A 15,664-nucleotide genomic window follows, 5' to 3' on the forward strand; every position below is an offset into this window, starting at 1 on the left:
GTGTGTGTTTTAACATCTCCTGTATCTTTCTAGTCTCACAACAACCCTGGGGGAAATAGGTGATCCAGGTGTCCCTATTTTATATATGAAGAACTGAGACTAAGAGAGGTCTTGACTTGCCCATGGTTACACAGCTGGCAAGTGTCAGAGGCAGAATTTGACCCCTGACATCCCAGGCTCCAAGACCTGGACTCTTGTTTGCTAAGCCATGATTTTTAATTTTTTTTTTTTTTTGCCACCCAGGTCCCTCATTTGACAAATGAGGAAACTGAGGTCCAGAAAAGTTAAATGAATTGCCCAGTGTCACATAAGACAGTAAGTGGCAGAATTAGGATTTGAACCCACATCTACTAACTCCAAATCTGTCACTCTTCCCTCTGGGATTGTAGTCTGGCTCCTCAGGGAATCAGGGTCAGGAAAAAATAAAAACTGAGAATCACTGAAAGTGAATAGACGTATTTTGTAAAGTAACCATTTGGAATGCTTTTGTTCTGTAGCCTAGTAAATGAAATCAGTCAATTTATGAAGAAGTTTGGGTTTTTCTCCCCTGCTTTCTATTTCTTCTACCTACATTTGGTACCTCAACCTCTAGGTATTTATTCTGCTTCTCGCCTGCCCTGAGAAGGGAAGATGTCCCAACCTTTTTGGCAGAAGAAACTATTTAAAAAAATTTTTCAAGCCAGGTTAGTGGTGGGTTTGTTGTTGTTGTTGTTGGGGGGCAGGGGTGGAGTGACATTTACTGACATCCAAACTAGGGCTAGCTTGGCTAAGATAAAGTTTCTTCTTTTATGGGGAAATGACTAGCTGTGTGACATTGGACAAGTTAGTTCCCATCTCTGAGCCTCAGTATCCTCATCTGTTAAATATATTTTTTTTACATCTTCCTGTATTAGCTAAGGGTTAGAACTAGAGACAGTGCCACACATCCCCAAGGACTTGTTTGCTTCTCAGAAGAAAGCCAAAGGTGAGAGTAAGAGTTTGGAAGGTATGAGAGCACTCCTCTGTAATCTCCATCATCTTCCATATCCTTTCCAGTTCTAAATTTTTGATTCTCTTATGTATATCCCACCCTTTCTCCCAAATCCACAGACTCTTTTGATTGTGTTCCATCTATGAGTCAGTCATCTTCTTCACCCTCTCTTCTGTGTGGTCCACTGGAGGGGAATGGGGGGAGGAAAGAGGGAGACCCTAAGGATTCATGGGCCCTGAGCTTGTCGGTCTCATCCTCCAAAAGTTCAGTTGGGAGCGGCTATGGAGCCAGGGTAACCCAAGAAGGGTTAACACTACTCTTGAACCTGAAGGAGAGCTCTTCCCTGGGAGAGGAGGTGGGGAAGGGGGGGCAGTGGGGGAGGATCTTCAGCCACCGTGACAGCAGTATTCCCCAAGTCAAGTCATCCTTTACATTAGTGAGTGTTGTTCCTAATGCCTTAGCTAGGGTAATAAATGATTCATAATAACCACGCCTTTGTAGCAGAGGGGGCCAATTGATGTTCAATCCATATTGATATATCAAGAAACCGCCTCTGCTGAGTTCTCCGACTGGAGTCGGGTAGCTTTCTCCCAGCGACGGTGACAGGGTGCCACACATTCCAAAATAACAAATGGTGAGTAAAAGGGAAAAAACAAAAACAAAAACAAAAAAGCTTTCTCTCCCAGCTGCTTAAAGTGTAAATTAGGAGCTACTGTTTGTACAGTACTAACTTTCAACTGCTTATTTTTTTGAGAGGGGGAAAGTATTCTAGTTCGGAGGTAGCTTCTCCCCCCCCCCCCATAACTGAGTGGTGAAGCAAGGGAAAGGATTGGTAGCATGCCTTAGAGAGGAGGAAGGAGGAAGGAGGAAAAGATTGTGTGTGTGTGTGTGTGTGTGTAGAATCCAAAGAATGTTACCCCCAAATTGTGCTGTGTGGTGGAGAAGGATTGGAAGGAATGAGGGTGCAAGGTTATTCATGTTACTTTCTTTGGGACCTCCCCAACCTATACACTCACATCTCCTTAAAACTTTGAGTGAGCAACCTGAGAAAAGAACTGAGAGCCCCAAACCTGTATTTGGAGTTCCGAGTCTCTGGGTGTTTTTTGCTATTCTATTCCCCTGGTGGTCCCAGCAGAAGGAGGACTCTAAGACAAAAATCTTTATTGTCTGCCTACCACCAGCTCTGTTACTTAGAAAAACACGTGTGTGTTAAAATTAAGTTTCCCTAGGGGAAATGTTGTTTTCACATGAGGAACATATTTGGGTAAAGTTGAGTTTAGCAGTGAAAGAAACAAGTTTAAAAAAAAAAAACACACACCATTCTGAGGGTTTGGCAAAATCCAGAAGACACTTGATTCTCTAGCCCTTAAAAAAGAAAAAAAAAACGTTTTTTTTCTTCTCCTTTTTAACATAACCTTGAAATTCTACCTCTCTTAGTTCCCTAACAGTTCTTAACCAAGCAGAACATGGAGTTTCACAGGAAAACACCATAGGAACGTACCACTTCCTCTTTGGCATTTGGGAAATATAGGGAATTCTGGGAGGTTAGGGGACCTCCTCATCCTCTTGTCATAGCAAAGAGTTAGAAATGGAGGTCTCCAAGACCTTGAGTGAAGGGAAAAGTTTAGGGACATGAGGACTCTCCTCCAAGCCCAACAGTGCTACCCTCCAAGTTCTATGCTCGAGTCAGGAATAAGAGATTTAAAAAACAAAACAAAACAAAACAAAAACAAAACAAAACAAAATAAAAAACTTCTCTGAAGGAAATAAACCCTAAAGAGGTAAAAAAAAAAATTCAGGGGATTATCGCTGGGTAAAAGTAAAAGATAAATAATACTAAAACCCTGTATCAAAGAATGTCATAAAGGAAAACAGTAGGAAGAGATGAAGCTGAGGATTTGTGGAAAATATGGCAGAGAACAATTAGGCTTCGTGGATGTCAAGGAGAAGATGCTGACTCAAAAAGTTGTTTTGTTCAATATTTGTAGAGGGCTTCAGAAAAGCAGATCAAAGGAGAGTCAGAGAATTTTGGAGCTGGCAAGGACTTTTGGGACAGTGTTCATCTACCTCTTCCCTTTTTTCTTTTCTTTTCAGATAAGGGGACATTCAAGAAAGGGAGACAGCTCCTTCTCAAGGCCATCTAGTCTTTACCTGTCCCTCACAGACTATGGTTCCACATATATTTTCCAGCAATTGACATAGATGAAGGTGAGGCATAGAGAAGGTGACTTCTCAGTGTGGTCACTCAGAACATAAGTGACAGATAAGAGATTTGACCTAGACCTTCTGAGTCCTCCAGTCTGGAGTTTGTTAATTCTATTCTGAGGGTAGCTATGAGGTGAAGTGGATAGAATATGGGGCCTGGAGTCAGGAAGACCTGAGTTCAAATTCAGCCAGAAACACTTACTAATTGTATGATCCTGGGCAAGTCACTTAACCCTGCTTGCCTCAGTTTCCTCATTCTGTAAAATGAGCAGGAGAAGAAAATGGTAAATCTCTCCAGTATGTTTGACAAGAAAATCCCAAATGAGGTTGGAGGCAGCTAGGTGTCTCCTGGAGTTAGCAAGATCTGAGTTAAAATCTGGTCTTAGTCATTAGTTGTGTGAACCTGGGCAAATCACTTAACCCTATTTGCCTCAGTTTCCTCATCTATAAAATGAGCTAGAGAAGGAAGTGGCAAACCACTCCAGTATCTTTGCTAAGTAAACTCCATGGACACTATTGGCATGCTGTGGCCCACAGGGTCACAAGAAGTTGGACATAACTGAATGACTGAACAACAACACCAAAGTTCTGTTCTGATATGTACTTCTCCAAAACTGGGTATTCTTAGTCATTCCTCTTCTCCCAATCCACTGCCCTAATTACAAAGTTTAGGACCAGAATTTACTTACAAAGGCCAAACTCTCCACTTGGGAAAAATTTAGAAGGCAGATGAATCCTAACATCTTAACACTTACAGATTAGAAGGGGTCTGTTACTGCATCAATTCTATTCACTTTGTAGTTAATAATTGTTCCCTACAGGGCAATACAGCTGAAGCCACCATCCTTTCTTGTAGGCCAGGTATTTCTGGTAAGGGGAGGGGAGGGTGCCCTTAGCCCTTCTAGATAAGATGCTTGTAGAGTCTAAAGACCATAAAAAAGATCTAAATGTTTAGGACGATCTCATAATAATCAACCACATATCCCTTTGGTCATTTCTTCCTTACTCCCCTTTCTCTCCCTCCCCCAACATCCCAGATTTTAGCGCATCAGTACAATATGCCTTGCAAACTGTGGGTCACAGCACCTTCTGAGCATATGCCTTCAGTCCAACCATTCGTGACTGATAAGTCCGTGAGCAATCATGCAGGAGTGAGGGGCAGCTTTCGGACGGCGCTTAGTGCATTTGAGTAGAAAGTGCCACTTGCTATAATTGACACAACTCCATCTTGGGCGTTTGTGGGGTTTTTTTAAACAAATTATGATTTTCACCTTCCAAACAATTTAGTTTTTCTAGCCAGCCCAATCACAAACTTTTGAAGCATGAAATGAATTTTGCTGGCCCTTGCCAATAAGATCCTTTCCTTAGATAATGGATTTTATGAAATGGCTATAATCTTCCCAGGTAATGAATGAAAGCTACACTCTCAAGTTTGGCTTAACATTTCTCTTCCTGATTTATGATAGATTGGTTAAAATAGTAAACTGATAGCAATTGCAAAATACTCATAAATCACCTTGCAGTGTTGCTTTAAACTGTAGAAATCTTTCCAGAAGTGAGAAGCTGTAAGCTGGTAAAAGAACAATTTGGCAATCCCAACACCATATAACACCAATGAAACCACACACACATGTATGTGTGTACATAGAGCGAGAAAGAGAGATGTATGCATGTATGTGCACAACCACACATATACAGTATTCTGACATAAAAGAGCACAGAAGCTAGCAATACTGAGACGGGAAAAATCAGAGCAAACCTATTGCAAAAGGTCAAATGGTATTCTATTCTCTCTCCTGCCACAGATATCATGAATTTCATCCATAGTTGGCAGAAATTACTCTTAAGGTTGACTTTTCATTCTGTTTCTTCGTGAAAGGTTTCACATCATATTTCTACAATTTCTTAATGCATCAGATTCATGGACATACAGTAGTATTTTTAAGGTGAAGATAAGAGTGGGCATATTGAGTGAATCATATCGAGGCTTTTTAAAAAAAAATTAGGGCTTACAGTGCAAAGCTAGCTAATTTAAGGATTATGCAGCTAGCTGCCTGTAATGATAGCCAAAGATGTCTGTCAAGTCTTAATTTTTGGAATAGCAAAAAGAGATTTGCAACATTGGTCATCACTATTTGGCACTGACCACTCTGTTTGGGGCCCTTTCCATCATCATTCTCATGCACCCCATTGCCAGATACCCTTAGGCATCCCTCACCTTTTCAGCTTCCTTCCTCGTATTGTCTTCTCTTATTAGATCCTAAGCTCTTCGGAGGGCAGGGGCTTTCTTTTTATTTGTATCAAAGTACCTAGCACATAGTAGACACAGTAAATGTCTGTCATCTTATACCACACCATTGATGAACAAATATTATAGATAGGTCAATAAGTATTTCTTAAGCAAATACTCTGGGCCAGGCATTGTACTAAGCACTAGGGATACAAAAAGAAGCAAAACATAGTCCCTGCCTTCCAGGAGCTCAAAATCTAACGCTATCTAATACTATCTTGTAACTTGGTTCTTAAGTAAAGGTCAGTCTTCAATGGAACATTGACATGACATTGTTTGGAATGTAGCTGTAATATCTGTTCATATTTGAATGCGTGTTCATGTCCACGTGTTCATGTTTTGCATGTACGTGCATAGATAACCCCATATCACATGGCCATACTGTATAATGAAGGTACAGATATGCTTCATTTCAAGAATTACCGATTCTCAGCACCTGTGCTGAAGTTGACACGTGGGCTGGTTTTCTTTTCACCTACAGGACAGTTGTCATTCCCACTGACTAGTGTATGTTCCTTACCCCAGCCTTACAAATGGGTGGTCAATGGGTACTACATCCCTGCCCACACCTACACTGACTAGTACATTTCTGCATGAGGGAGGGAGGTAAGCAATTTAGAACATGGTACAGTGTTTTTAAGTTTGTCAACCTCTACTCTATATACATCTTTTTTCAAATCGAGGAAGGCTGGCTATGATAAGCAGCTTGTCTGTGCTTGTGCTAGAAGAGGACTGACTGTATTTTCAGGACATTTATGTCTCAGTCCCCTCATTTTCAAAATGGGTTCAATAAACACCTGGCCTGCCTATATTACAGGGCCGTTGTGAGAATCGAATGAGGGAATGTGTACACAATAGTAACCATAAATCCCAATATAAATGTGAAGTGACGATTATTATTAAATGGATGCCTAACCAGTTTTCTAAGGGATAGCTCAATTGTCATTTTTAAAAAATCCTTGAATTTTTGTAATTTGGTTAAAGGAAATAAGACCAGGAATAAAAGAGAAATGATAATGTATTTAACACCTAGTGATGTTCAAATTAGTGGGGAAGTCTCACATATGGAATTAATTCTACTGAAGTTTTACCCTTACCTCTAGGTGGTTCAGTGGATAGAGCATTGGTGGGGCAGCTAGGTGGCACAGTGGATAGAGGACCGGCCCTGGAGTCAGGAGGACCTGAGTTCAAATCTGGCCTCAGACACTTAACACTTACTAGCTGTGTGACCCTGGGCAAGTCACTTAATCCCAATTGCCTCACTAAAAAAAAAAAAAAGATAGAGCATTGGGCTTGGCATCAGGAAGACTCATCTTCATGAGTTTGAATCTGGCCTCAGACACTTACTAGCTGTGTGACCTTGGGCAAGTAACTTAACCCTATTTGCCTCTGTTCTTCATCTGTAAAGTGAGCCAGAGAAGGAAATAACAAACCATTCCAGTGTCTTTGCCCCACAATCCCCCAAAACTCAAATGGGGTCATGAAGAGCCATGAAGAACCTGACCGGTGTTAGCTTTTCTAACTTCCACTGTCATCCTGCCCCTAGCCCTCTGTTTTTCTCTTTAGTGACACTTGACCAGAAACTTTTTTTTCCTGCTTAGTTGGGATTGTCACACTGGTAGGTGCTAATCATGCTCTCCATCCTACGACTGATAGGTACTGGTTTGCAAAGGGCGTCTTTTGTTCTTGTTAGAGTGTCTAACCTCTAAATCTATTTAATACCCTTTCCCTGGTTGTCCATCATTATGACACATGATTTTCCAAAGAATTTACTATTAGTTAGAAGCACAGGGCTTTCTCCCTGGGGTAGCAGCTACTTGCGGTGAAGAAAATGCATGTTCAATGTAGCAATTTGTCTTTTTTTATATATTTATTATAAGAGTAAATGAGTTATTGTTGGAGACTTCAATATTATTGCAAATTAGGTGCTGCAAATGGAGCTGTGCCCATTTATTATGTTTCCCGGCTCTTGCAGCATTCATACCAGTTCAAAAATCAGCTGTGGTGTTCTGGCCCTTCCCAGGGCAAGCAGTAAGGTAGGCTCAGAGCCTGGCTGTTCTGTGACTTTGCACAGGCTTTGAAGGGGAGAAGAAAGTGCAGGTTTATTTGGATGGGGTGTCTCAGGGGAGATGAAAATGGGTAGAGAAGTCACAATGTAGAGGCCCTCATCAGGATCTCTTCCGGGGGGAGCAGGCAGTCCTGAGGGTCAAGGCGCTGACCTTCTGAGACCCTTGCTAAAATTAACGGACCACAGTGGGCAGTGCTGATCTAGAGAAGTGCCTAGACTGTCCTTTGTATAGCAACTGGTTGTTGGCCGAATGGCTTAAATACCTGAACCTCCAGCTTGCTCGCTTGTACCTTCTTTGGCTAGTCCGCTCTAAAATTGAGATTGTGGCTATAAAACCTATAAAAGCTGTGATGAGAGTTGAAGGAGTGAGGGAGCTATCAAGGCACTTCCTTTCCATCCTCCACTGTGATTGATCCTAGCCTCTGCTAGTATTGGCACCAGTGACCCTTTAATAGCCAATAGCAAATGGTATTAAGCTGAATGCCCAGTAATGTTTAAAGCTTCACGTTTGGCACTATAGGATATGTGGAAACCTAACACATCCCACCTGACCTCAGGAGCATATAATCTATTTGCAGATAGAAGATGCACATGAAAAGTAAAATTACATTATGAGAAGTAAATAACAGCAGGATAAGAGATATTACATATTACAACATATTATAAAGTACTATATAAGTGCCAAATGATGGGTATGGGTGTGCAATAGCCAATGGGTAGTAGAAAAAGGACGATGACTTCATTTGCTTATTGATTTATTCATCCAATAAGCATTGTAGTGCAAAGTACTCAGATACTCTTCAGGTATTCCCTGAGTTATGAATTCTTGTGGGTGATAGAATTGAGCCACCCATGAAGTAAATGGACTTGGGTCCCGGAGCATAACATATTGATCCAATAGCATTCAATGCAACAGTGTCACCCTACTTTTTCACCTTGTTCAAAATCATATATATGATGTATTTCAAAGCAGGAGACTTCTCCCTACAATGAAAGCCCCAATCCTAATCTCTTGTATTTGTACAGTAATGTGTATTTTTCAAAGCACTTTTGTATCCATGAACCCATTTGGCCTGTGTGGTATCAGCAGGGAAGTTTATATTTATCCTTCTTTGACAGATGAAAAAACTTAAGTAAAGTGACTTGCCCAAGGTCAAATAGTAAGTAAGGTGTAGAGTTAGAATTAGAATGCAGATCTCACTCCTAACTCAAGGTTTACTGAACTTTTGCAAAGGCCTATGTACTTGGCAAAATGTTCCTGGTTAATCTCTATAGTCTGTTGACAATTTAGTTCAATAAGTATTTATTAAGTACCTATTATATACCAGGCACTGGGGATACAAAGATGAAAATGACTTGGTTTGTTCTTGGGTCTGTTTTCCTTACCCTGTCATTGAGGTCCTTTTGAACTCAAGAGAATATACTTCTCTCTGTTCGACCCTTCATGATGACTAAGACATAACTAAGAAGAACACTCATGGATATCTTGTGTTTCATTTGGAATTAAAGATTCCTTAAGTTCACTAAGTCTCCACTTTTCTGTCAGTGAAGGATTAGGGAACCGAAGGAAAAAATATTTTCCCTACAGTTCCCTCTTCTTAGAAGCACCCCTCCCTCTTGAAGCCAACAGACCCTGGTTTGTGAGAGCTCCCAAAACCTGCAGAAGGTTACCTGTTTGACTTGGCCTCTCCTGTTTGGCCATCAACTAGCTGCCCAGTCCCTTTCTTTGTATGTCTGTGGTGGGGTTTTTTAAAAAAAAGTTTATTTCTCACATGGGAAAATTCACTACTTTCTTCCTCATCTTCCCCCAAACTCCTAGCTTTGAGTAGTATGAAGGGAAAAATAAATAAATAGATAAGTCCAAGGAACCTGTAACTAGGAGTAACATCAGGCTTCGGACATGTTAAATGGAAAAGGAGAAAAACACTTCTTGTCCTCTTTGAAAAAAAGGCAGACCTGTATATTTAGGGTAGCAAAGGCCCCTTGCATTACGCAGGCCATGCCGACTCATTGACTGTGTCAGCATTTGGGAAAAGACTGATGCACAGGGGAAGTCGGGCATGCTCCTGTCTTTTTAAGACGAGTCTGTGTTGCATGTATGCTGACTACATTTATCATCTGTGACCTGTATCATTTGTACTTGTTGTTTATAGTCTCTTGGCATGCATTGTTTTCTCTGGGTTGAAATATAGCACATTAATGAGGTATCTATCTGCTTAGATGAATGTAGGCAGTTCATGAAAGATGCCTTGGTAGCATTCAGCCTAGTTTGTCATCAGCCATGCACTTTGGCAGCTGTTGTCCCAGCAAAGAAAAAAAGGGGTGGGGGGAAGAATCCAGTGAATTGGTGGGAGAATCAGCTGTCTTAAAAGTTGAAACTTTGGGCACTTGAGCTCCAATTGTACCCTCCAATAGTTTTTCTAGTGACCTGTTTGCTGTCCTGGATTATATCTCCAGAAATCTCACTATCTCAAGAAGGAAAATAGCACCAGAAGTATTTTTGCTCCATTTTGGAAGTAAAGTCTATATTGTTAAAACATAACAGTCTTGACAGCCCTGTTCAACTTCTTCCCTTCCCCTACCCAAGCTTCCCAACACACACACACACACACACACACACACACACACACACACACACACACACACACACGTTGTACCTTGACATTGTGACCATTTAACTCAAAGCCTATGTGTTTAAGACTCTCCTTATTGGTGGAGATTGATTATTCATTGCTCCATGCCTTAGTCAGCTCCAGTGGTGGTGCTGGAGAGACCCTGGGAGAGAATAGAGATCCTGATTTTCTGGCTTCCAGCTTCAAAAAGGAAGACACTGAGTTCCAGATTCTCAGGCATGGAACACTGGACAACTAGTCTCCACTAATGAGAATAATCTTATACAAATGCACTTCAAGGTGAAAATTACACTATGCATATGCATGGAGTTCTTTTGTAGTGCTTTATCTATTACTTAAAGAGGCAAACTTGGGGTCACTTACTGGTACATCAATAATTTAAAAAGCAATTGATTTATTATTAAATATAAAACAACTGTGTATTCTCTGCCATTTATAACCAAAGTTCATTTGATATGTTCAACATTTAAAAATAAGTGATACAAAAATAATATTGGAAGAAAAGTTTTCAAAGTCACTCAATATTATTTAAATTTAAATTTAAATATTAAAAATGAATGGGACAGTGACAGACACAAGGTGTCTAAACAAAGTGGGAGGGGATTTTCATTTTCCTGTTAATTTTAAAAGATGGATGGAGAGGCCAGCAAGACAGAGAGAGATACAGAGACATATTCCAGATGGTAGAAGCTGAAAGAGAAAAGGCCCCTTTCAGTAACAGTGGTGTGACTGTATGAAGGGCTAGGAGGAAGCCGGCCAGTATGGGAGAGTGGAAAGGGGTGGGGAAAGAGGGAAGTCGTCTGTGAGGCTAGTCTCAGGAAGGCTTTTAAGGACAAGAAAAGTAGATTCTGAGCTGGCACCCAAAATGAATGAGGGCCCAGTGGCAGAGTTGTTTGAGGTCATGGGTGAGGTGGTTGTGTGTTTTGGGCCAAAGAAGAAGAAAGACTGTGGTAGTATGTCAGAGGGCCCAGGCTGTGTGAGGGCTTGAGGGAGGAGGGAGAGAGAGCCAACAAGCTGCAAACGGCCGTGGAAAAGGAGGGAGTAGGGGCCTGGAGAGGGTTTTGAAAAAAGGCCAAACCCCAAGGCTGCTGCTCAGGTGGAAATTCCAATATACTAACTGCATATACGCTGGTGACTTATTAGAACCAAATCAGCTGCTATGAGGAAAGTCCAGGTACCCCACGATTGGCTAACCAGTCAGTTTAACAACAAAATACACAGATATAATAAGACTTTGATGAAATTATCTAGGCCTTACTATTTGGTTATTGGATTCATTTACTTTGCTTTGCACATTGTAATAATATTTGCTTTTTGTTTGATAAATGTTTGTCAATTGATTAATTGATTGATAAGGGTGCCTAATGATGTTGCCAGGTGAGTAGTAAAGATTATGGATAGCATTTGTTTTTGGTACCTGTAGTTGTCATTTGTTTCACCCCTTGGGTAACTAATGTGGGGAGCAATCAACAATTTCTCCTGGGCTGCTCATTATTACTACTACTACTACTACTACTACTACTACTACTACTACTACTACTACTACTACTACTACTACTACTACTACTTCTACTTCTTTTCTTCTATTCAAGGTTATTTTAAGGTATGCAAAAATTCAATACCTGCTAATGTTTATAGAAGGAGGGAACAATTAGCAAACTCATGAATCAGGATTCTCTTTATAGTACTGTTGAAAGGAATGATGATCATTTGTTAACATAAACAATATCCTAATGCTTGATAGCATATCAGTAATTTAAAGTGTTGACTGACCCTGGGTCTTTGCAGTGAAATGTAAGCTAGTGAAATGTAAACTGAGTAAAAGTCAACCAATGTAGTAATTTATGCCTGGGCACTAGTATATTTTAGTAGAATAATCCCCTGTAAGTAAATGATTAAGCTGAAGGATAGAGGAATTTCCATGGTAAAAGGGAAAGGGGAGACAACTAGAAGTTAGGATGTTTAGATTCTATCTTTGGCTATGATTCTGGGCAAGTGACACTGGTCTTTGGGTCACTATTTCTTCATCTTTTTTTTTTCTTTTTCTTTCTTTCTTTCTTTTTTTTGTGGGGCAATGACGGTTAAGTGACTTGCCCAGGTCACACAGCTAGTAAGTGTCAAGTGTCTGAGGCAGGATATAAACTCAGGTCCTCTTGAATCCAGGACTGGTGCTTTATCTACTGTACCACCTAGCTGCCCCTCTTCATATTTTAAAGGTCTTTTCTGGCTCTGTGGTTCTTTAAGAATATCTTGGTTTAAAAATGTTACATCTTCTGTTTTGAAATTGTTTTAAAATGACTCACTCTGGAAGAAGCAATGACCCTTTGCACTAATTAATGATTTTACTACCATATCCTGTCCTGCAGATGTGTATGCTAGTGTTCAGTAGTAGCCATGCATGTACATAGGGAAATGAAAAGCAAATATCTTTTATGGTGGCCCTTTTCAATGGTAGAAAAAGGCCATCAATGGATATGGAGACCCAGTATACAAAAAGGGAAGATTTCAGAAATAATGGAATAGATGCCTATTTTAACTTTATAATATTTAAATAATATTCATTTCCTAATCACTAGTGATAAGAGAAATATGAATTAAAATAATTCCCTTCACACCCAGCAAGTTAATCAAGATGACAGAAGGCAATAGACAATTTTAGTGGGTCCAGAAAGACAGTTACATATATGCTGTTGGTGAAGTAATGAGTTATTCCACATAATCTAAAAGTGCCTTTAAAAATTATGCTTTTAAAACAAAGAACACAATGCCAGTTTTGGTCCCTTTGAGCCAGAAATCCCACTGCTAGGAATTTCCCTAAGGAGATAAATAACAAAAGTCTCATATACACAAAAATATTAATAGTAGCACTTTTTATAATGTAATGAATACTATCTGGCACATTCTTCCAGAGCCAGGCTACTACATATTTCTTTCAGATTCCTAGGGATACCCTTAGAAGTTTGGGGTTAGTGCCACTGACTTGATCCCCCATCAGTTGTGTACCCATTATTAGACACCAGTAACTAGCGCCCCAGTTACATTTAACCACTTAACAGTTAGGTTTTACAAAAGGATATTTATTTACTTAGAACATATAGAAAGAAAAAAAGTATAAACATTTTACCCCCAACACCTCAGGAATATATTCATTCTTCTATCTCATCTTGGTCTTTGGGAAAGTGGGTTTGCATTTAGCACAGGTCCCTCCAAGTTCATATTCAAACGAGATTTGCTTCTGGGTGAATCCTTGTCTCAGTTATTGCTGGGCTGTGTCTCAAAGGTCACTCCAAAAGGTCCTTCTTTGTTCCTTTGGGCATCAGTGCTGAGTTGGCTACAGAACCCAGACCCTGGGATGCCAGGACATCTGGAGGTTTGATCTCCTGACCTTCCAAATCTCTCATGGTTGGAGTCTCTAACTTTGATCATTTTACCTAAAACAGAAAGAACAAAAGCAGAGGCAAAAGTTCTGGGACCCATTTCACAGGGCCACACATCAGTATCATCTCATAGAAGGCCCACAGACTCTCCCTTTCAGCATTGTATCTCAGTTTGCCAATAGAGAGCAGCCAAAGAAGAGAATGCCTGTGGCTAAGACTGTTTAGAAGGTACCCTCAGTTCTGTTTCTTCAATGGCACCCTATTTAAAAAAAAAAGGCTTCTCCTGTGCATACCCTTTGACCCAGCAATACCACTTTTGGGTCTTTTTCCCAAAGAGATCATGGAAGGGGGAAAGGGACCCACATGTACAAAAATATTTATAGCTGCTCTTTACGTGGCGGCAAAGAATTGGAAGTTGAGGGGGTGTCCATCAATTGGGGAATGGCTGGACAAGTTGTGGTATATGAATACAATGGAATACTATTGTGCTATAAGAAACGATGAGCAGGAGGAGTTCAGAGAAACCTGGAGGGTCTTGCGTGGGCTGATGATGAGTGAGATGAGCAGAACTAGAAGAACACTGTACACAGTAACATCAACATTGAGTGTTGATCTACTGTGATGGACTATATTCTTCTCACTAATGCAATGGCACAGAAGAGTTCCAGGGAACTCGTGATGGAAGAGGATCTCCAAATCCAGGGGAAAAAAAAAAAAAAAAAGAACTGCGGAGTATAGATGCTAAATGAACCATACTATTTCTTTTGTTTTTGATGCTGTTGGTTTTTTTTTTTCTATCTTGAGGTTTTCCATCATTGCTCTGATTCCTTTTCTCTTATAACATGACTATTGCATAAATAGGATTAGTGTTATTGTGTGTGTGTGTGTGTGTGTGTGTGTGTGTGTATCCCATATCAGATTACCTGCTGTCTAGGAGGGAGGGGAGGGAGGGAGAAAAATCTGAAATTGTAAAGCTTGTATAAACAAAGGTTGAGAACTATCTTTACATGTAACGGAAAAAAAATAAAATACTTTATTAATTAAAAAAAGGCTTCTCCAAACAACAAGGCTAGCAGATTAGGACTAGTTACAGGATATCTACTCATGCTCTAGTATCTCTCAAATGAAAGTTCATTAGATATCATGATTCTCCAGGAAGCAGCTTCTCCAGTCTTTCCCATGTAGGCAGTAGTTCAAAGGAGTTTTGCTTATGGGCAATATCCTTGCGACAAAGAAGTGGGAAGCAACATATGCTAATTGATGAGCTAAACAAATAATGGTACACGAATGTAATAGACTATTACCATGCTTTGAGAAGCAATGAATACGAAGAACTTAAAGAATCATGAAATGACTTAAATGAATGGATGGAGAGTTGAGTAAGCAGTGTTAGGAAAACTCTTCTCTATCTCTCATTCACTCACTCTATCTATCTCTCTATCTATCTGTTTGTCAATACCTATGCAATGAAAGGAGAAAGAACATCAAAAACAACAAGAGGATTATAACAAATAAGTTTCGTCTCCAAGAGGAGAAAATGCATTTCTTTTCCTTTGCAAAAGTGGGGGGACTGTGGATATGGAGCATGGCATATAGTGCTGGATTAGGCAGATGTGTTAGTTTTGTTAATTTTTTTTCTCTTTCTCTTCTTTACGTTTTGTTACAAAGGAAAGAAGGTTGGTGGTGGAGAGGGAGGGATACGTGAGAAATGTATGTTTTGTGAAAACAAGGGTTATCAGTAAAAACTTAGAAATTTAAAAAATAATATTCAGACACTGAAAAATAAAGGCTTTTCTTTCCACATGACCCTTTCCCCTTATGTTTATAATCACCATATAGGTAATCTTTCACTTACCCCCTTCACTTATCTGGACCTTGACCATCATTTAAAGATTGACTCATGACCTCCACTCTAGTATCTTTTCTTATCCTTCCCCAGTCCTCGGGAGTGATATCTATTTCCTCTAAACTCTCAAATGGCCTTTATTGTTTGTCTTAATCATTTGTGATATCTCTTGAATTACTGTATTCTATTTTTTCCCACTTTAGTGCTGTTTAATGTCTCTTATGCTTTTCTTTTATCTGCCAAAGCAGATTATAAACACTTTGAGGGCAGGGATC

General features: G+C 40.0%; 1 protein-coding gene across 1 annotated transcript in view; it reads left to right on the forward strand.

The window, feature by feature from the left end:
- The window catches only part of GLI2 (GLI family zinc finger 2), a 320,135-nt gene that overhangs the window by 102,404 nt on the left and 202,067 nt on the right, over nt 1-15,664 (forward strand). The gene's annotated exons all lie outside the window — the stretch shown is intronic.

Source organism: Dromiciops gliroides, chromosome 3, assembly GCF_019393635.1.
Source record: "Dromiciops gliroides isolate mDroGli1 chromosome 3, mDroGli1.pri, whole genome shotgun sequence".
Lineage (NCBI taxonomy): Eukaryota > Metazoa > Chordata > Mammalia > Microbiotheria > Microbiotheriidae > Dromiciops > Dromiciops gliroides.